The 11919-nt window shown below is 54.8% G+C and overlaps 1 pseudogene; it reads left to right on the forward strand.

Moving 5' to 3' along the window:
- The first annotated feature begins 2715 nt into the window (after positions 1-2715).
- Positions 2716-6323, forward strand: LOC116547026 (annotated as a pseudogene).
- Positions 6324-11919: the final 5596 nt, after the last annotated feature.

Below are 11919 nucleotides of genomic sequence, written 5' to 3' on the forward strand. Positions count from 1 at the left end.
AACAATTAGCCGGGCATGGTGGTGTGCGCTTGTAGTCCAAGCTACCCTGGAGTCTGTGGCGGTAGGATGGCTTGAGTCTGGAGGTCGAGGGTGCAGCGAGCTGTGTTTTCGACATTGCACACCAGACTGGTCAAAAGAGACCTGACAAGTAAAGGCAAACAAAGCATGATGTTTGGTTGGAAAGACAATTTTGTTAGAAAGCAGCTATGAGATGTTTCATGTGCTCGTACCGTAGAAAACTGTGTTGTCTCAATGTTACATTTCCTGAGTGTGATAATGGCATTAAGATTTTGTGGGAGGCCATGCTTTTTCATAGGCGATATGTGCTGCAGTCTTTAGGAATGATGGATCTTAATGATTCAATGGATCTCAAACCCTCCACAAACAATGAGCAATACAAGCATGCACACACACACACACACACACACACACACACACACAGAAAGGGGGGGGAGAGAGAAAGATGAGGCATGGAATGGAGTAAGGGATGAAGTAAATGTGAGAAAATGTTAACAATTAGAGGATCCAATTGCAGAATATACGTACTGGTGCTCCTTGCGATTTCTGTGTGACTCTCCCCTGGCTCCAAAACTTAAACAAATACTATCTGGAATGAAAGGGGATATTATGGACCATTTTATTCCAGTTAGTTTGAAAACAAAGAAAACGGTCACCAATCACTAGGAAACAAAACCTGCCAAAACTGACACGAGAAGTAACAGCCACCCTGAACCGTTCCAGAATCATTGCAGAAAGATGCCAGTCGTCAAAGGTTTTCCATGAATACACTCCAAGACTCCCCACCACATTCTGGCAAACATCCTAGGAATACACATCTTCCCTTCCACATTTTCCTACACAAACTCGTGCAGAAAACTGAAAGGGAGGAACAATCCTCCACTCACTGTGTAAGCTTGGCATACCAAACCCTGCAAGGACATGAAGAGAAACACTGCAGGTCAGTCACAGGCTCATGACATAGAAGCAAAATCAGAACCAGAATCTTAGCACACAGAACCCTACAGGATAGCATAAGGAAAATACCTACTATGGCATGACTAATATTTGCTTCATCCCGGAAATACGAACTTAATTTCCCTACAGAAAATAAACTGCTACAATTCTCCACGTTAACAGATTCGAGGATGAAAACAAGCTTTTCGTGTTCACAGAAAGTATTAATTAAATGTCAATATCCATTTGAGATATATTACTGACCGTTTTTTTTTCCTAAAAAGTTAGGCCTATTGGGTTATAACTTACACAGAGGTCTGTGGGATTTTGTAAATGCATAGGGCTGTGGAAACACCAGTACAATATACATATAGATAAAGGGCATCGCCATCCCTTCCAGGTTCCCTGGCACCCTCTGGTAGTGAACTTCTGGTCTTAACCCTTAGACCCTGGCAACCACCAGTCTGTTTTCTGTTCCTAGAGTTTTGCCTTTTCTAGCATGTCATATAAATGGAATCATACAGTACCTGCATGTGTGTTTGGCTTCCTTCAGAGAAAGACATTCAGACCACACTTCTCTGAAGGTGCAATGTACAGTTTCATGACCTGGGTAGTAGTTACCAGGCTTGGTCACCTTACAACTGTTTGTCAAACGGCTGGCTTCTGAGTTCTCTCCGTAAGTGCCTGTGTGTGTGTGTGTGTGTGTGTGTGTGTGTGTGTGTGTGTGTGGAGAGTGTGTATGTGTGTATTGCGTTTCAAAAATATCATTTTGCATTTAACTGTCTCTGACTTCTATATCTTGGTGAGGGTTATTAACTGGGAATTATTGATCCTTTAAAAGAAAGTGAGTGATTATTGGAAGAGTCAGCAGAGTGATTACCTCTGCAGTGTGCAGGTGGTAAGTAGTGATCGGGGTGGGGCAAACTGGAGGGTTCCAAAGGCTGTCAACCTTCTGTTCCTTGCTCTGCATGGGAGTGGCCCGGACTTCAACATTGTACAATCACAGGGGCTCCATTCACGCTGGATCATGTGAACGGGGCACCCTGGAATCCCACAGATAGAGTTGGCACGGCCACCCTGGCGGGCACAACCTACGTGACCATAGCTGGCAAACACGGGTGCTGGCTTCATCCTTCGAGGAAACAGGTGATGAGAACACGTGTGGGGGAAAGGAGGCATTCTCAGCGTGGAGGTTGAGGACAGATGTGCATGAGGTTGTCCAAGTTCACCCAGGCGTGTGTTCCAGGTGGGTTAAAGTCCATGGCTGTTACTCACCATGGCCACTGTGATCCTACGATTGCCACCTCACATCCCCGTGTGCGGTGCCCTGGGCTTGCGCCACGGCCTGGATGGCCACCCTTGGGGACTCTGGCTGGTGGGCATTTAAGGAGACTCACACATCTTCGGCCCTAGCTAGAGTCTGAAGAGGATAGGCTCTTTTCTGTGGGCAGAGTGAGAGTTCCCATCTGGAGATGTCCCTGTGGGAGCCCTGGCACCTGGTGCAGGTGGGATTCTGCTCAGGGCTCCGCCACTGCGGCTGCATCAAGGGCAGGCACGCAGCTCAGCAGACCTCTGGAACCCGTCCGAGCTAAGTGGCAGGACAAGGCAGGAGGGCGTCTAAGGCTCACCAGGCCTGGCCCCACATTCCTCTTGGTGGGAGAGGAGGCTTGAGGAAAAAGGAAGAGGGGGGCACTGAATGAGGGGCGGGGTCGACCTCCTCCTCTCCATTGGGGCCCAGATGGATTCCTCTAATCCCAGGAGCCTCAGACTCTGCACTTATTTCCCCTAGAAGCAGAAGGCTCTGCCCGACCATGGCCTGGGGCATACATGTTAGAGCCCCATTACTGTGGGGGCAGCGATCTGAAAATGGAACTGAGTTGGTGTGCTGACAGGCGGGGCTGGCAGATCTAGCCACCGAGGGATGGGTTCACGCCTTCCATGACTCGGTTCGTGGGCTTCTCCCGTCCCACACCCAGTCGATCATGGTCCATTACCCCCGGAGCAGCGCTTGGGGCTGGAGTTCTGTCCCCACCAGAACCCACCTCGATGTCTCCGGTGGCAAAAAACCAAAGCTGGAGAGTCCCTGACACGCGTCTTCCCCTTGACACCAGCCCGTTGTGTTACCCGGCCAAGGCTTTGACCCTGACATGCTTTTTGAGAATTGAGCGCTCCTCTGTGCGTCGGATGCTTTGCGTGCATCACGACATTTACTGTCCCAAACTGATGAGCTGCGGGCAACTCTCCCCTTGACCCCCTTACAGATGGGACACTGGGGCTCAGAGACGTGGCTCTCCTTGGAAAGTAGGTGCCCGGCCAGAGGCGGCAGGACAGGAAGAAAGAGTTGGATCGAGAGCTACAGTGCACCCTGGTCCCAAGACCCGACCAGAGCGCAGCCACCCAGTCAAATGACCCATGTGGCGGCAAACCAAGAGCCTCTGTCACGATTGGTTAAAGCCCAGAGGCCTCGCCCAACAAAGGGTGCGCTGGTTGGTGGAGAGGGGACCAATGAGAAGGCGCGAGGCCGTCGTCTAGGGCACACGGAAGCCCCTCGCTGTCTTCTACTTCCGCCTGGGGTGAGAGTCACTGTTCCTGTCAGGTGACCGGCTTGGCTGGGTTCTGCTCTCCCCTCCCCCTTCCCCCATTACCAGGACGACCGTCTCCCCGCAGCCCAGGCTGCTGGGACTGGCGCCATGAGCTCGCCTGACGAGGTGCCCGTTTTGGGGGCCCATTTGGACCTGGAGGGTGGCGAGCAGACTGGTGCCCTCACGGTCAGCCCCAGAGCTCCACGGGACCATGGCCACGGCCTGTGTTACGGGGTGCTGCACAGCTGCAAGGGCGAGAGCAAGGGCGAGGGCGATGGTGAGGGCGAGAGCGAGGGCGGGTTCGCAGACCTGGGGGGCATCAGTGTGGAGTTAGACAGCGAATTGATAGAGGAGGGAAGGGTGGTGCTCTGGGGCCGGGAAGCTCCGCCTGGCACCCCGGTCGACAACCAAGGGGACGGTGTGGTCTACTCGTCCTACCTGGCCGAGGAGCCAGCCGCCATCGTGCCGCCCACCAGCGTCCAGGGACACCCATCCCCAGAAGGCGCCGCTGCCAAAGGGTCCACTGACAACTGAGTGGGACTGGAGGTCGGTCCCAGTGAGAGAGGCACGCTGGGCCCCAGTTCTGGAAAAAGGCATCATGCCTCCGCCGGCCCTCTCCACGTCACTGGTCCCAGGGCAGGCCTGGCCTGGCAACACCTGCAAAGGGGCTCGAAGAGCAGATGGAGAGTCCGCGTGGATCCCCAGCAGCCCTCCGCGAAAGGCCCCGCCGTGCTGTCTGTGGAAGACTGATTCCACAGATGAGAGCTGCGACTTGCGGACGATGAGGGTGGGCATTCGCAGCAACGGAGGGAGCCATGCCAAGTCCCCGAGCCCCAAGAAAACAGCAGGCACACGGAGGCACCGCCAGCAGAGTTTCCCGCCGGTGCCGGGCCCTTTCCTGACCTCTGCTCCGCGCGGACTCACTCCACTTGTGGAGAGGCCGGCTGTGGGAGAGCTGGAGAACTCTCCCTGGAAGAAAATGCAGAGCTGGGCCCTGGGAAAGGTGGAGGTCAGGCCCAGCTGCTCAGGAGCTGCCATGGCAGGGGCCCTGCCCCGGGGCCCTCAGAGGAGGAAGATGGCCCAGGAGAAGAAGTTTCAAGGAGGTGCCTCTCAACTGGCCCCTGGGAGAGCAATTCCTATCCGCCAAGACAGACTCAGCCACTCCCCAGGAGCCGGCCACCTTCCCGACATTCTCAGGTGTGCGGCCGCAGGGGATGTCCAAGAAACCCCAAAAGCCTAAGCACAGCAGCCCTGCCAGGAGGAAAGCCACAGGAAGTAGGACCAGGGAGTGCCAGGCTGCGGCTAGAGAGGATAATGACCCACATAGAGATGACGTCCCAGGAGCCCAAGTGAGTAGACCCTTCTCGCGCTCCTCTCCCTCTTCAAAGTCCTCCTCCTGTCTCCCCCCATGCTTCCTCCCTTCCAGCACACACCTGTTTACCCATGCCCCCTCTGTCCCTTGCTCAAGGGTTGTCGTCGGGAGCCCAGGGACACTAGAATGCCCGATCGGGGTCTTTGTCGTAGGGGTACAAGTTAAAGGGAGCACTTGGTGTGTGATGGGCAGGTCCTGCCTCCTCCCCCAGAGAGGAGCTGGGATGGAAGGCGGGGCTGGCAGCTGGTTTGGATGGGATGGCCCCTTCAAGTGTGGGGCACAACCCTGGGCCGTCTAGGCTCATCAACTTCCCGATTCCTCCTTCCTTAGCTGTTGCCTGAGCTGGCTGGCAGGGGGTCCGGACTACCTCAGTGTCCCCAGTGTTTTCCCAGGCTGGGCTCTGCCTCCTGGCCTGGGACTGACTGAGGGAGAAAGTGCTAATGAGATTAGGCTCCAGAGTCTCCACCTTACCACAACCTCTCCCGACGTGTACTCACCGCCCGCCCCCACTGCCAGCGCGACTCCGAAATTTCTGTTTTAGCCTCCCCCACAGAGGCCAGGGCTGTCTTGCCGGTCCATGCGTCTTGGAGAATTCAGCAGTGGCGACACCAACATCAAACCTCCGCAAGTTCTGGGAACTTCAGAGCCCTCGGCCTACAGCCTGGGAGACCTCCTGCCCAGACGCCGTGCCCGCTCCAGAGATCACATCTCACCGGTTTGATAGGGATGGAGGGGAGAGGGGTCGGGGAGGGAGGGAAACCTCTGGCTCTGTCGCTTCTGGGGGCTCAGCCTTGTTCCCAGGCTTCCCTTCCCACCCAGGCCGCTGTCTCACGGGAAACGGGGATGGGGCTGGCTTTAAGCCACCTCGTCGTCTCTGAGTGGGCTTTGTGTGATGAGGGGTGCTTTGGAGCAGCACCCCAAACTCCAACTCTGGAAGGAGACTTTCGGCGGCACTGAGCCCTTTTCTGTTAAGTCCTACTCAGCCATACTGGCCGTCCCTGGGCCTTCCTATGGCTGCTGCGCTGCTGGCGGCCTACCAGAAGTCACAATGTAGGGGGCCACAGATGCAGCACATGGGCTCACACTGGGGAACAGGGAAGGCAGTCCCACAGGGAGGGTTGGAGCTGCTGAGCAGAGCAGGGCCAACCTGTTGCCAGCAGAGGGTGATGCTGCCTCAGGTTAGACACGGCTAGGCCCTTTCCACCTCACTGGGAGGGTTGGAAGCTGGATTTTGTGTTCTCTTTCAGGTGACCAGCAGCCAGCTGTCCATCCTCCAACACCGGAAAGACAGCAGCCACCCCCGGGAGCCCAGGGATGTCTCCGGGTAACGCTTTGTGTAGCTCCTGGAAATAGAGGTCCACACTAGGTGGTGGGATCCGTGTCCAGGTTAAACTGATTTCTGCATCTCCCTGCACCCCATGCCCCAGCCTCCACCTCCCACACCCCACGGAGGGGAGGTGCCTCTTTTCAACTGAGGGTTCCATGCCAACCCACCTCACCACCAGGCTGCAGGCTATGCGGGGCTGTCAGGGCCGGGGGAGAGAGGGAGGACAAGGAGAGAGGGGACCAGAATTGACTAACCACTTCTCTTCCTCCGGTGTCTGGCAGTCTAGTGCATATGACTGCAGAGGAAAATAGACCATCTTACAGAGCAGCTAGGTATGACGGAGCCCTGGCTGGGGCAGGGATGGGCAGCGCTGTCTTTCTGCAGGTGCCGAGGGTGGGGCTAGGGTACAGGTGCAGGCCGCATCACCGGGACTGACTTTCCTCTGGGGAAGAGAACCAAGCAGGCCTGGCCCTGGAGCCTTCTGTGCCTTTCCAGCTGGGGTGTGCACAGACAGCAAGGGTCGTCTGAACTCCGTATACACTTTGTCCACGCGTCCCAGAGATCTCCTTCTCTTAGGGCCATTAGAGATACCACGTGTTCTCCCTTTAACTGCTGCCTGGTAGGGCTTGTGCGGTTTTTGCTTGGTGGCTGGCGTATCTGTCTTGGAAACACGTTCTGAACGGTTCTGGGATGCCCCAACACCTGAGAACCACTTTCCTGCTCAGAAGACATTCCACCCTTAATTCAGGTGACGGGTGGATGAGTCAGTCCCAGGACCGCTGGGGTTTCAGGTTGCAGGGCTAGGGGGTTGGTTCCCCATGGGGGCAGGGAGTGGGTTTCTGTTTCCCTGGGTCTGGAGTGCCGGGTTCTGCCTCTCGTTTCAGGAGCCATGAGCTGCTTTATCAACAAGTTTAAAGACTTTTGAAGTAAGTGTTGAACACATCATGCCCCTTGCCACAATCCCGGTAGCATAGGAGGGCTGTGTGCTGGCCCTGGCTGGGGGCCCGTGCCTGAGCCTCTCTCTTTCACAGAATGGAGTCAGTCTTCCAATGAGACAAGCAGCAGCTACCTTTGGAGCTCCAGACCTGTAGCCAAGCTGCTTCTCTCGGGATCCTCTTCCACCAGGGCTGCCCCCCTTCCACTGCATTTCCCCCTTCCTGATGCAGTTCAAAGCAGTGTCAAATAAAGTCGTTCTCATATCCTGTGGTCTGTGGTCTGCCCTCTCTGTGATTGTTGGGAGTGTTGGTGGGTGTGGGGTGTTGCTCCTTTCCCTGGTGCTGGAAGAACAGTTCCCCTGGAACTCTGCGGTGGGCCCTCTCCCTGCGGGGCACTTGGGCCGGCCTCTGGGCAGCAACCCTGCACTGGGGCTCACCATAGTGCCCTGGGTCCAGGTGCTGTGGGGGCCTTGTCCGGCTACAGGAGCATTTTATCTGTTTCCCGGACACACCTTGCTCATGGTCCCTCCTCTTCTCCTCGTACTTTGGGGTCTCACAGGTCCCCTTCTGCAGCACTGTTCTCCCTCGCCTTCAGTAGACACTGAAGGCCTCCTTCCAGAATCCCAATCTCTCTTGCCTTTCCTTCTGTGGTTTACTCTGTCCCGGTTCCGCCCTGTCACTGTCCGTTCCGTCATGAGCATCCTTGCTCTCCCCAGTGGGTTGACGCCAGTGGCCTTTTCTGAACGGTCATTTCCGTGCAGGGAACACGGAACACAACGGAGCTCATCCTCCCTCTCACTCTCAGGGGCCCAGTCCTCTTTCTGGCGCCATTATGTCTCTCCAGTGCCACCACGCACGCGGTCAGGTCATCCTGTTCAGAAACCCACGCAGCATCCTCAGTTCCTCTCTCAGGCCTCACAGTTGAACCTCAGTTACCAAATTCCATCAGGTCTCCTTAGTGTCAGTCGCCAGGTGGAGGCAGAAGCCACATCCTGGTGGGTGGCTGAGCCAAAGGGAAGGTTCCAAGAGCAGGGAAGAAAAGGACGCGGTAGCCTCTTGGTTGAAGGTGGGGGCGCTGAGTCTGCTCTGGCGCCCTTGGGCCAACCTGGTGAACACTGCCCACCAGCAGCTACACGAGAGGCGGCTTACACCTCCTTGGTGTCCTGTAGGCGGCCAACAGCCCTTTCTGCAGCCGGTGGGTCCATACCCTTGATTTGAAAATGGCCAGCCTCTTTCCAGGTCAAGTGTGGATACTAGGCCTGGCTGTTCTTAGATGGTCCCTGTCAAATATAATTCCACTACCCCCAGGCCACAGGCTTTTGTGGACATGATATTTCCGTGCCTCCGCTCAGTCTTCCAGACCACCTGTCGAGGTCACATGAGATCATCGAGCTGCCTGTTCTGCCTTGACCCACACTGACAGTTGGGATCGCTGCCTTCCTTCTGCTGGAACCCTGGGCTGGGCGGGCCCCAGACTTGGGCACACTTTCCGGTTCCAGTGAGGAAGTGCGTGTAGGTTCTGCCAGCTCCCACCGACAAGAGACTGGGTATTGAACAGATGAAGACAATAGGAATACAGATACCATTCAGGGTTAGAGTGTGTGTGTGTGTGTGTGTGCGCGCGTGCACGCAAACACCCGCTTGGGAATTAAATTAATTGGGGGTGCTTTCCTTTGAGGGACAACGGGCCAATTCATGGAGCTGCAATGTTGAAGGATCCGTGAAGGAAGGAACGCACAAATGCAGGGCTGGGATCTACCTTTCACAAGAAGTGTTGTTCAGTTCTAACACCTAGGAGGGCATGGAGTGGAACAAAAGGGACGTCCCCTCACGCAGGGATGGGAGTTGGAGCTCTCAGATGGCTGGAATCGACACAGTAGGTTCCCGATCCTCTGCGGGATGGAATGCAGGTCTCAGCACTCCCGTGTGTGGGTGCAGTGATAATGCCTCAGAGTCGTCAGTGGGTGCCTCATCTAGGAAGCGGGGAGCTCCTGTGGGAGTGTACCACGACTTCAGATAATCGAGACACGGGCAGGATGGGCACAGTGAGGGTGGAAAGTGGGAAAGAGGGACTACTCTGGGGTATCTGGTCGGGCTTGGTACGGCCTTCCCCCATACTCTCATCCTGTCTCCCTGCAAGGCCTGTGGTGTGAGCTCAGTGAAGGGGGCCATCACCCATGGGATTGGCCAATCACAGGGCTCAGACACAGAAATGAATGGTGCTGGGAACCTACCTCAACCCCAACAAACCCCTGGACTGAGAGGGTGGGCTGGGCTTGATTCCTCGGCCCAAGGCTTTGACCCTGATGCAGGTGATTGTTTCCTGTGGGGATAACACAGCGGGCTGGTGTCTGGGGGAACACGTGTGTCAGCGACTCTCCAGCTTGGTTTTAGCCACCAGAGACATCTAGGTGGGTTCTGATGGGGAGCAGACCTCCATCCCCAGGCACTGCCTGGGAGGCATGGGCCATGGTCAACAGTGTGTAAAAGGACAGAAGCCCATGCATGGAGTCGTAGAAGGCAAGAACCCATCCCTCGGTGGCTGGATTTGACAGCCCCGCCTCTCAGCACACCACCTCAGTTCCATATTCAGAGCACCTCCCACACAGCAATGGGCCTCTAACATGTATACCCCAGGCCATGGTTGGGCAGAGCCTTCCAGTTCTAGGGAAAAGAAGTGGAGAATCAGAGGCTCCTCGGATGAGAGGAATTCATTGGGCCCCAGTGGAGAGGAGGAGGTTGAGCCCCTCCCCTCATGCAGTGTCCCCCTTCTCCTGCCTTGTCCTGCCACTCAGCTCGGACGGGTTCCAGAGGTCTGCTGAGCTGCGTGCCTGCCCTTGATGCAGCCGCAGTGGCAGAGCCCTGAGCAGAATCCCACCTGCACCAGGTGCCAGGGCTCCCACAGGGACATCTCCAGATGGGAACTCTCACTCTGCCCACAGAAAAGAGTGTGTCCTCTTCAGACTCCAGCTAGGGCCGAAGGTGTGTGAGTCTCCTCCGACGCCCACCAGCCAGAGTCCCCAAGGGTGGCCGTCCAGGCCGTGGCGCAGGCCCAGGGCACCGCACAGGGGGATGTGAGATGGCAATCGTAGGATCACAGTGGCCACGGTGAGTAACAGCCATGGACTTTAACCCACCTGGAACACACTCCTGGGTGAACTCGGACAACCTCATGCACATCTGTCCTCAACTTCCATGCTTTGCCAGGTACGGTTGCGTAGGCTTCGGCCACCAGGGTGGCCGTGCCAACTCTATCTGTGGGATTCCAGGGTGCCCTGTTCACATGATCCAGCGTGAATGGAGCCCCTGTGGCTGTACAATGTTGAAGTCTGGGCCACTCCCATGCAGAGCAAGGAACAGAAGGTTGGCAGCGTTTGGAACCCTCAGTTTGCCCCAACCTGATCACTACTTCCCCCTTGCACGCCCTAGAGGTAATCACTCTGCTGACTCTTCCAATAATCACTCACTTTCTCTAAAGGATTCATAATTGCCATTTAATAACCTGCACCATGATATATAAGTAAGAAGCAGTTGAAAATAAATTATGTTTTTTAAACATAATACATACAGATACATTCTCTCTCTCTCTCACACCCACACACCCACACACACACACAGACACACACACAAACACACACACACACAGACACACACACACACACAGACACACACACACACACACACACACGAAAAAAACTCAGAAGCCAGTCATTTTACAGGAGATATAAGGTGATCAAGCCAGGTAACTACTACCCAGGTCACGAAACCGTACATTGCAACTTTAGTTAATTGCGGTCCGAGTCTATTTCTCTGAAGGAAGCCGAAGGCACAGGCTACGTACCACGTGATTCCGTTTATATGACATTCTGGAAAAGGCAAAACCCTAGGAACAAAAAACAGATTGGTGGTCCCCGGGGTCTGAGGGTTAAGACCAGGAGTTCACTACCAGAGGGCGCCAGGAAACCAGGAAGGGATGGTGATGCCCTGAATCTATATATATATTGTGCCGGAGTTTCCGCAGCCCTATGCATTTACAAAATCCCATAGACCTCTGTATAAATTGTAGCCCAATAGGCCTGACTTTGTGGGAAAAAAAATTGTCAGCACTGCATCTCGAATGGATATTGCCATTTAGTCAATACTTTTGTGACCAAGAAGAGCATATTTCTCTCCCTGAATCCGTTAATGTGGATTATTGTAGCAGTTTATTTTCTGAAGGGAAATTAAGTTTATATTTCTGGGATGGAGCCAATATAAGTCATGCCATAGTAGATATTTTCCTTTTTCTATCCTGTATGCTTCTGTGTGCTAAGATTCTGGTTCTGACTTTTGCTTCTATGTCATGAGCCTTTGAGTGACCGGCAATGTTTCTCTACATGGCCTTGCGGGGTTTGGTATTGAGGTTATGCCAAGCTCACAGAGTGAGTGGAGGATTGTTCCTCCCTTTCAGTTTTCTGCACGAGTTTGTGTCAGATGGAAGATGTGTATTCCTAGGATGTTTGCGAGAATGTGGTGGGGGGTCCTGGAGTGTTTTCGTGGAAAGCCTATGAGGACTGGCATCTTTCTGCAATCATTCCAGAACGGTTCAGGGAGGCTGTTCCTTCTCGTGTCAGTTTTGGCGGGTTTTGTTTCCTAGAGACTGGTGACCTTTTTCTTTGTTTTCAAGCTGACTGGAATAAAATGGTCCGGAACACCCCCTGGATCCCAGATTGCTTTTGTTAAAATTAGGGAGCTGCGGGAGAGTTGCAG

Source organism: Sapajus apella, unplaced genomic scaffold (genome assembly GCF_009761245.1).
Source record: "Sapajus apella isolate SASKATOON/1434 unplaced genomic scaffold, GSC_monkey_1.0 scaffold1914, whole genome shotgun sequence".
Classification (NCBI taxonomy): Eukaryota; Metazoa; Chordata; class Mammalia; order Primates; family Cebidae; genus Sapajus; species Sapajus apella.